The sequence below is a fragment of the Myotis lucifugus genome, unplaced genomic scaffold (assembly GCF_000147115.1).
Source record: "Myotis lucifugus unplaced genomic scaffold, Myoluc2.0 scaffold_86, whole genome shotgun sequence".
In the NCBI taxonomy this organism is placed as follows: Eukaryota; Metazoa; Chordata; class Mammalia; order Chiroptera; family Vespertilionidae; genus Myotis; species Myotis lucifugus.
The window spans coordinates 329,061-338,915 of record NW_005871134.1 but is presented as its reverse complement, the minus strand read 5'-3'; the positions used below and the strand labels follow the sequence as shown (position 1 = coordinate 338,915).

The 9,855-nt window shown below is 52.5% G+C and overlaps 1 pseudogene; it reads left to right on the top strand.

Annotated features, from left to right (window-relative positions):
* LOC102430216 overlaps positions 1-6,966 on the top strand; it is a 7,768-nt pseudogene extending 802 nt beyond the window's left edge.
* Positions 6,967-9,855: the final 2,889 nt, after the last annotated feature.

Sequence of the window (9,855 nt, the reverse complement as noted above, 5' to 3'; positions counted from 1 at the left end):
TCCCATAGCAGCCCAGCCTCAGCTTCTCTCCTCCCTCTCTCTATCCAAGAGCTCCCGCCAGCAGCGGAGGACCTGTGCCCGAGATCCTGGGCCCCCAGGGGTGGAGGCTGGACAAACACCCCAGGCTCCTGCTTCCCGGCTTTAAAGGCCTGGAGTATGTTCTGTACACCAGCTCAGAGGGTGCCCACGGCACTCTCTCTTGGGTTCTCTCCCTCCGTTCCCTGGGGTCACCTCCTGAATGAGGCACCGGCCCCTCAGTCCGCGGCTCAGGCTCTGCTTCGGGAACCCCCTTGAGGACGGGAGTTGTGAACACTTTCTCTCAAAGGCCCGGCACCACCAGTGGGAAAGGGGCCACAATTGGCTTATTTCTTCTCAGGTTCCCTTGAGTCCACTTCCCCCAGACACCGCCTCAGCCTTCATGATGCAGCGTGGTAGGCAGAGCACAGGCTGTGGGGACAGGCAGCCACAGCACCAGCCAAGCAAGGCACTTTACCTCCAAAGCCTCAACTTCCTCATCGGGAGATGGCCAGCTGGGCTTCATACAGCCCCAGATCTAAAGGGAACTACATACAGTCCAGCCACCTCCTTCCCACCCCAGGCCCTGCCCGCTTGGCACCTGCCTCCTCTCTGTGGCTGGCTGCGGAGAGCTGTGTCCAAAAGCCACATCCCTCACGCTTCCCTGTCCTCTAACCACCCCCACTCACTCCAAACCAGGAGCTGTGCTGGGGCCCGTGCACGGACGATGTCACGAATCCCCAACAACGCTGGGAGGCAGGTGCCACGGTTACGCCCATTTCATAAATGAAGAAACTGAGGTGTAGACAAGAGGGGGCTTGCCTGTGTGGCTAGTGTGAGGCAGAGCCTGGTTTCGCGTCCAGATCTCTCTGGCTCTTAAGTGTCACATGACCCTGCTCTTCACCCTCGGAGCCCTCTTGAGAGAAGAGGGGATTCCTTGGAGCTGACTCAGGGCCTGGGGCCAGGAAAAGCCACATCCCTGGGGCCTGCGGGGACGGAGAAAGTGACACCATGGAAGTTCCCACACAGCCTTGAGGTTCTAACCAGGGTGCTGCAGGCTTCGTGGGCTGCCCTTCCGCGATGACACAGGCCCTCGTCTGGGGCAGCTCCCTGGGAGGCTGCGTGACATGTGGGGAACTGGGGAGCAGTGAGTGAATTCCCTCTGTGGGTCCGGAACCCGAGGTCATCTGGAGGCAGACATTCCTCAGAGGCTGAGGTGGACAGGAATCCAGGGCGAATTCCAAGGCTGCTTCTCCTGGGAGCCACCAGGAGGAACATGTCCTGGGAACGGCCTTTCTGAGCTCCAGAGCAGCGCTGTCCAATCCGGTACCATGCGAGCCACATACTGTGTTCTATTTCCCCAGGAGCCACAGTATGAGAGTAAAAAACACACCAGGTGAACTTAATTTTGATAATATATTTCTTTAACCTAATATGTCAGATCTGGCCGGTGCCTCTCCCCTCGCTCTGGTGGCTCGCTGGCAACCTTTGGTGTCCTTGGCACGTAGACGCATCATCTTAGCCTCTGCCTCCATTTCATGGCATTTCCCTGTGCAAGTCCAGGTCCAAATTCTCCCTTTATGTAAAGACGCCAGTCATGCTGGCTTAGGACCCACCCTAATGACCTCATTTTACCTTGACGACCTCGTAAACATCCAGACTCCAAGTAAGGTCATATTCTGAGGGGCTGCAGATCGGGGCTTCTTAGGCGTTTGCGGGAGACAAAACTCAACCACAACATGAGGTAATACAAACCCAGTGTGGCGGGAGGTTTGAGGATCCACGCACAACACTACCCAGGCTCTGCGCCTGCCAGACCGCGAGGACCGACATACAGCCCCGGAGACGGACCAGCTGCACATGGAACCCCAGGGGAGCTTTCGTAGGATGCTGGGCCCGGGCCCCACCCCTGACCCTGGTTTAACTGGCCTGGGGTGCAGCCCAGCGTGGGGGGGTTTTATAAGCTCCGCGCTGACCCTGATGCGAAGGTGGGATGAGGATCTTGGTACTAAATCATGGATTCATGGACTCCACTGCCGCATCAGCAAACCCATGCTCGGCTGGCACGGCTGTTCGGCCCCCCCAAATCCCGGCTGCTCAGGGCGGGGCCTCTGCGGGAAGACAATGGAACAAAGAGGCTTTGTCCCAGCCCCACACCCCAGGGTGGAGCCTGGGCCTGGGCTGCACCTGAGCAGGAGGACAGGACCTTCCCAGGCTGTGGCTGTGGGAGGAGCAGGGATTACAAAATTACCGCTTTCCTGGGGATTGGGCCCAGGAAGTCCCTGCCTGAGGCCTGTGGTAGGGAAGGGGAGGGAGCCTTCGGGCCAAACCTAGAGAATGAGCTGGTGAAAGGGGAAGGAAGGGAGGGCCTGTAGCCAGAAGGGGAGAGAGAAAGACTGTGGAGTGGAGTGTGGTGGCCTCTGAGGTCACACGTACGGGCATTCAAATCCTGACCTTGCCACCTACCAACAGTGGGATCTTTGGCAAGTGGAAAACTTTTCTAAGTCTCAGCTTCCACATCTGTAAAATGGGAATTGTAGACACAATGCCTACACCGTGTGTGTGTGTGTGGGGGGGGGGGGGGGGCTGGGGTGGTATTGTGAGAATAGACATCAGAATGGGCCAGAACAGTGTCGCCTCAGTTTCAATCTTCTCCGTCCAGGAACTGAATCACTCCCACGGCTCTGCCCCTCCCACCCTTGCTGGAGACAAGGCCCTGGGGTCACACTTGCAGTTTCACACCTGTCTCCTTCCCATGACACCAAGGTTTATGCTCAGCCAACAGGAGGTCCTTCTGAGAACCGCAGCTGGGGGAGATAAGCATCTCTCCGGGTTCTCAAGAAGTGCCTCGCAGCCCTGAGCAGCCCATCTGGGTGCAGCCACACCTGAAAGGTGCTGGGAAGCGTGCAGCTGCGGGATGGACAGACGTGAGTGCAGCCTTTCCCGGGAGGGGCCACTCCACCCGGGGGCTGCTCACGGGAGACGAGTTCGCTGAGCAGCTGTGCTCGGCCCTTTACGTGCACCTTCTCACTGGCTCCTCGCAACAGCCTGATGGGGCGGCTGCTGTTACTCACGCCTGTTTTGCAGATGAGGAGACAGAGCTGGAAGGAGAGGAGCACTTGCCACAGCTTGTCCACACCGCAGGCCACTCCCCACCCCACCCCACCCCACCCCTCTGCAGGGCAGAGGGCTCCGGATCTCGTCTCGTCCCTGCAGGCCCAGCGAGGTGCCACCACATCTACCTGGCTTTGACTGTCCACCAGACTGGGAGCCCCTGGAAGGCAGGCACCAGGTCCCCAGCCCAGCACAGGGCCTGGCACAGACTAGGGCTCATTAAGTACACGAGTGAGTGAGTGAGTGAGTGAGTGAATGAATGAATGAGTGAATGAATGAGAGAAAGCCAGAACCCCTGTCGTTCAGGGTCTGGTGGACACGCAGACAACATGTTCAGGGAGCAGAGGTCCTTGGGAAGCACTGCTCCCCTCCTCATGCACAGGGACCTGCTCACCGAGCCTCTGGGCCCCGGGAGGTGAGGGCTGAGGCTGATAACAGAAGGGGCCTTGCAGCTGTGGCCGAAAGTGTCCCTTTGTGCACTTTGTACGAGGAGGGAGCTGAGGCCCAGAAGGGCAAGGACTTGGCCAGGCCTGTGCCAATGCGGGAGCAACACCAGCAACTTTTGGATGCATCTCACTTGACCTGGGAAACCAAGATGAACAGGTCAGGGATGAATAAAATGGTTAAAAAAAATGCAGCAGCACAGGGCAGGGCAGGGCAGGGAGGACAGATCAGCCCACCCCAGGGCCACAAATCCCCGAGAAAGGATGTGCGGGCCTTGAAGAAGCCCCAACCCCAGGGCAAGACCAGGGGCATGAGAGCAGGGGCTGCAAACCTGGATTGGAGCCCAGCTCTGCCATTCCCCTGGGGCAGGTCCCTTCCTCTCAGAGCCTTGGTTTCCCGGGGTGAGACAAGCTCTACCTTAGGCTTGTGAGGATGTCATTCATACCCATAAAATACCCAGCTCAGAACTGAATCTTTCCAGCATCCTCTGCCCCTTACCCTCACCCTAATCCTCTTTAAAAAAAAATCCTCACCCAAGGATATGTTTTTATTGATTTTTAGAGAAAGGGGGAAGAAGGGAGAGAGAGAAACATCAATCAATCGCCTCCCATACAAGACCCTACTGAGGATCAAACCTGCAATCTAGGTATGAGCCCTGACTAATTGAACCCATAACCGTTTGGTGTACGGGATGACGCTCCCACTAACTGAGCCAACCAGGCAGGGCTCACCCGAATCCTCCTGAACTCCTGCTCCTCGACCCCTGAGCAGAGGCGGGAAGGAGGGTCCCAGCCCCATGCTCCAGGACTGGCTATGGCTCCCCGCCTCCCGGGCTCTCGCTTGGGTTCCTCATAAGTGCCAGGAGCTAAATGCCTTTCCTGGTTTGCATTTATTCCATCCGCTAGTGAGGGGAGGATTCTTAACCTCTTTCCACAGAAAAGGAGACTGGGGCTCGGAGAGCAGCTCCCAGTGTGTCAGGGCTGCGTAACTCCCAAACCACGGCCGCCCCACTCCACCATCTGTTCGGGTTGTCTGCAGCAGACCCTGTCCCTAGGCCACTGCCCTCCATCCTTGAGCCAGACTCAGCCCTGCAACTCGGCCAGCTGCCTGGGCTGTTACCTGCACAAGCTTCCCACCAGCACTCCTGTCCCGTTACCATGAGGCTACCCACCACACACACCTGTAGGTGCCCCAGCTCACATGGACATCGCTAGAGCCTGGGTACTGCTGGGTGCTCTGCTCCCCACTCCGGTGAGTAAACCTCAAAAAGGGAGTGGCTGCCCTAGCCAGTTTTGCTCAGTGGATAGAGCATCAGCCTGCGAACTGAAGAGTCCCAGGTTCGATTCCGGTCAAGGGCATGTACCTTGGTTGCGGGCACATACCCAGTAGGGGGTGTGCAGGAGGCAGCTGATCGATGTTTCTCTCTCATGGATGTTTCTAACTCTCTATCCCTCTCCCTTCCTCTCTGTAAAAAATCAATAAAATATATTTTTTTAAAAAGGGGGAGAGTGGCCTTGTCTGCCTTTGTTGTGCTGTATCTACCCACTATGCATGGCACCTGCTCAGGGCTCCGTGAACATTTGCATAAATAAGAATAAATGGCCCAACCAGTGTGGCTCAGTGGTGGAGCATTGACCTATGCACCTGGAGGTCACTGGTTCGATTCCTGGTCAGGGCACATGCCCAGGTTGCGGGATCAGTCCTCGGCGGGGGGTGTGCAGGAGGCAGCTGATCGATGTTGATGTTTCTCTCTCATGGATGTTTCTGTCTCTCCCTCTCCTTTCCTCTCTCTCTAAAAATCAATAAAAACATATTTTAAAAAGAAAAGAATAAATGACTCAGTGAAACAGCCCTGGCACCTACAGCCAGCGCCGGCTGTGCAGGACCATGCCACCCAGAGCTGGAGCCAGGAAGCTCGAGCCGTGGCCAGGACAGAGTCTGCAGCTGGATTCCACATGTGGGGCAGAAAGGGAGGCCGGAAGCAGATTCAGAGGAAGGGGCAGGAGGCAGGGGGCTCTGGAAACCACAACCAGGAAGGATGGCTGGGGGAGGGGGAGTAGCCCAGTGTTATCCTAGAGAAGACTGCAGAGGGGTCTGCTCATTCTTCATTCATTCATTTGTTCAATAAGCGTTGCTGAGCAGCGTTCCCATGCCACGCTCTGTGCTGGACGCTGGGGCACAGATGAATCCACCCTACCCCTGTCCTGGAGAATCCCCCCAGTGAGCGGGAGAGGGACCTGGGCCAGACAAGAGCCTCCCCCGCCCCCCACTGCTGTGAATGGGGTGGCTGACAGGCTACAGGGATCGGGCAGGGGGCACAGCGATGCCCTTGTGACTGAGCAGCCAGGTGGACGGTGATAGCACCACAGAAACGGGGAACATGAGAACACCCAGAAGAACATGGGGAGCCAAGAGAGGGTCTGTGATATGTCCCCTCACCATGCGGGAGAAGTGGTGTCCTGCATTGGCTTTGTTCTCCAAACTGTGCTCCTGTCTTCCCTCCTCCCTGCCTCATGACATCTTCCCGGAAGGAAAATCCCTGGGGAGCCTGTTAAGCCTGCCTTCGGTCAAAGGATTTTGAGAAACCCAGGGCTGAGGTTACCTTTCTCCTTCTTTCAGCCCTACCGCGGCACCTCAGTTCCCGAGACCCGACCCAACCACACTATTTATATAAACAACCTCAATGAGAAGATCAAGAAGGATGAGCTGAGGAAGTCCCTGTATGCTATCTTCTCCCAGTTTGGCCAGATCCTGGATATCCTGATGTCATGGAGCCTGAAGATGAGGGGCCAAGCCTTTGCCATCTTTAAGGAGGTCAGCAGCGCCACCAACACCCTGCGTTCTACGACAAGCCCATGCGTATCCAGTACACCAAGACCAACTCGCATATCACTGCCAAGATGAAGGGCACTTTCGTGGAGCATGACCGTAAGCGGGAGAAGAGGAAGCCCAGGAGCCAGGAGACCCCAGCTGCAAAGAAGGCCGTGCAGGGCGGGGCAGCCACCCCTGTGGTGGGGGCCGTCCTGGGGCCTGTCCCGGGCCTGCCGCCGATGACTCAGGCGCCCCGCATCATGCACCACAGGCCAGGCCAGCCTCCCTACATGCCACCCCCTGGCATGATCCCACCTCCAGGCCTCGCCCCTGGCCAGATACCACCGGGAGCCATGCCCCCACAGCAGCTTATGCCAGGGCAGGTGCCACCTGCTCAGCCTCTTTCAGAAAACCCACCAAATCACATCTTGTTCCTCACCACCTGCCAGAGAGACCGATGAGCTCGTGCTGTCCATGCTTTTCAATCAGTTCCCCGGCTTCAAGGAGGTTCGGCCGGTCCCAGGGCGGCACGACATCGCCTTTGTGGAGTTTGACATGCTTGCCCTTGGCTCGGCCCCCTGAAGGTAAGTCCCCCTCGGGGGCTTTCTTGGACCCAGAGTCTGTCCCCAGACATTGCACCTGGCGCTGTTAGGCTGGAATTAAAGTGTTTTTTTATGTTTGATTTTCTTAAAGTGCTTTTTATGTTTGATTTTCTACAAAAAAAAAAAAGAGAGAGAGAGAGAGAGGGTCTGTGTGGGACATGTGGGATATGAGGCGCTGGTCAGGCACCCCTGGACTTCCAGGAGGACAGACAGATGGGTCAGGTGATCCCCGAGGGCTCCAGGCCGGGGACAGAGCCCTGGAGACTGCCAGGGCAGAGATGGTTCCGCCGTCCCCTCGAAGCACCTGTGGGGAGCAGAGCTGACGATCCAGACTGAGAGGAAGCCCAGGCCACTTCCTCCCTCTGCTTGGATAACAGCTGGCCTCAAGCCTGAGGCAGCGGGACCTTCCTGCTCAGCAGCACAGCATACGAAGGAAATAACTTTATTAGCTCGTGGATGAAAACAGGAAACGAATGCTGTGACTCGGGCACCGGCCGAGTTTCACTCACATCTAGTTTCTAGGAAACAGTTCATGTGGCCCCAGACTAGGCTGGGGTTTTCTCAGCGAAGTCTTTCTGGAAACGCCATGCTTTTCTCAGGAAAAACCATGTCCTGTTGGCCCCCAGGCTAAGGGGTAATAGTGAGAAGAGGCCCCACTACTCTATCCTATCCCCTGACCCAGCAGGCCTCTAAGAGACCAAGGGTTGGCAACAGCTGATTTCCTAAGCACCTACTATGTGCTATAGGTAGAAATAAATTGAATACATCAGGAATCACAATAACAGGAAGAGGATTGTTAAAGTAAGCAAAAACTTTAGCTCAAAGAGCACAGAAGAGTTGAAAGTCAAAAGATGGGACAGACAAATATTAACCAAAAGGAATCTGGAATAGCCAGATTAATATCAGACAAAACAGGCTTGAAGACCGAAGCATTACTGGAGATAAATTAAGCCATTACAAAACGATTCAATTCCATTAACCAGGAAGATATAAAACTGTTTAACTCATACCCACATAATAACATAACTTAATATATATAATAGATATATAATATATACATGTAATATATATACTATATATAGTAGGAAATCTATCAGGATTTGATAGATTATATAAAAAACCCCAAAAACATCAGTAAGACTTTAGAGACCTAATGCATGGACACAGACCCTGCATCCAATGCCTGAAGAATAAACCCAACGTAAAGCACATATGGACCCCCTTTGCACACTGATACACACGGGGCTATAAAGCAAGTAGCAACCAATTCCAAAGAATCTGTGTCATTACAAACCATGTTCTCTGACCACAGGGCTCAACATTAAACAAATCTATCAATGAACTGCTCTTTATTAATACATTAAAGGAGAAAAAATAGAATTGTTTCAATAAATATATAGAAAACGTAACATTCAACATATCCACCCATGGTTAAAAATATAACTCTTAGCAAATTAGTAATATAAACAAATATTCTAAACCTCATATCTACCAAAACAAAAATCTGAAATGTTAAAAATATTTATTTTAATAACAGGAATAGGATAAGGATGCCTACTGTTGCCATTTCTATTCAACACTATACTAGTCACTCCAGAACATTCAATGAGACAAAAGAGAAATAAACTTGCCCTAGCCGGTTTGGCTCAGTGGATAGAGCGTCCACCTATGGACTGAAGGGTCCCCGGTTCAATTCCAATTCCGGTCAAGGGCACATGCCCAGGTTGTGGGCTCCATCCCCAGTAGGGGTGAGGCATTGAGGCAGCCTATCAATGATTCTCTAATCATTCATTGATGTTTCTATCTCTCTCCCTCTCCCTTCCTCTCTGAAATCAATAAAAAATATATATTTAAAAAGAGAGAGAAATAAACTTATAAGGACTGAAAAGGGAGAAACAAAACTGTGCTATGATTTGTATTATGATTTAATGTAATTTTTACATAGAAAAGCAAAATAACCTACAAACTATTAGACTTTAGAGAGGTTAGCAATTTGTCGGATGTAAAATCAACATGCAAAAGCCAATTGCACTTCTATATACCACCATTTCCCCATTTTTTTCCGTTAGAAAACTGTACTTTTAAAAGGATGTAATTTGTGCTAGCAATAAAAATACACACTATATTTTAATAAGTCTAACAAAAGAGGCGCAATGTTGATAATAAAACATCAGTGGAAGGCATTAGAGGAGACCTAAAGGAACAGAGAGGTCCACCGCCCTCATGAACAGGGAGGCTCACTATCCTGAAGACGCCAATTCCCCCCAAATGGGTCTGACGGCCCCGTGCAATCTCAGACAAAATTCCCAGTGACCTTCTCCCTGGGAAGCACTCAGTTGGGTTTGTTCTCTCCCGTTTCCTCGTGATTAGATTCATACAGAAGGAAAAGGTCCAAGACAGGCTCCCATGGACCAAAGACGGGATCATTTGAAAATCAACCACAATAATGACAAATAGATTTAAAGCATAAAAAAAGGATAAGTTCATCATAATAATTTAAACATCCTTATTGATCACATTTAGAGGACGCTAGGAAACGAACTCATTATTCTGAAAACGGGCAAGTCAAAGGAGAGACTCAGACATTTGTCCTGACTTGCTAATTAAATTGTGCCTCGATAAAATGAACCGGGGTAGTTGATGCAAAGGAAGTTATTGTTTTGAATAAAGGAATTCTAGCTAATAAACAAAGAATAGAATTAGAATATCACCATTTTACATTTCCTTAGAGATGCCTGATTACAGGAGAGGGACAGGAAATGCCCCAGAACATCTTGTTATGCCAGAAAGTAAGGAAGTCGTCAAAGAATGATGGGGGCTTTGCAAAAGGACACAGGAGCCAGCTTGAAGGGACTCGCACTGAATAAAA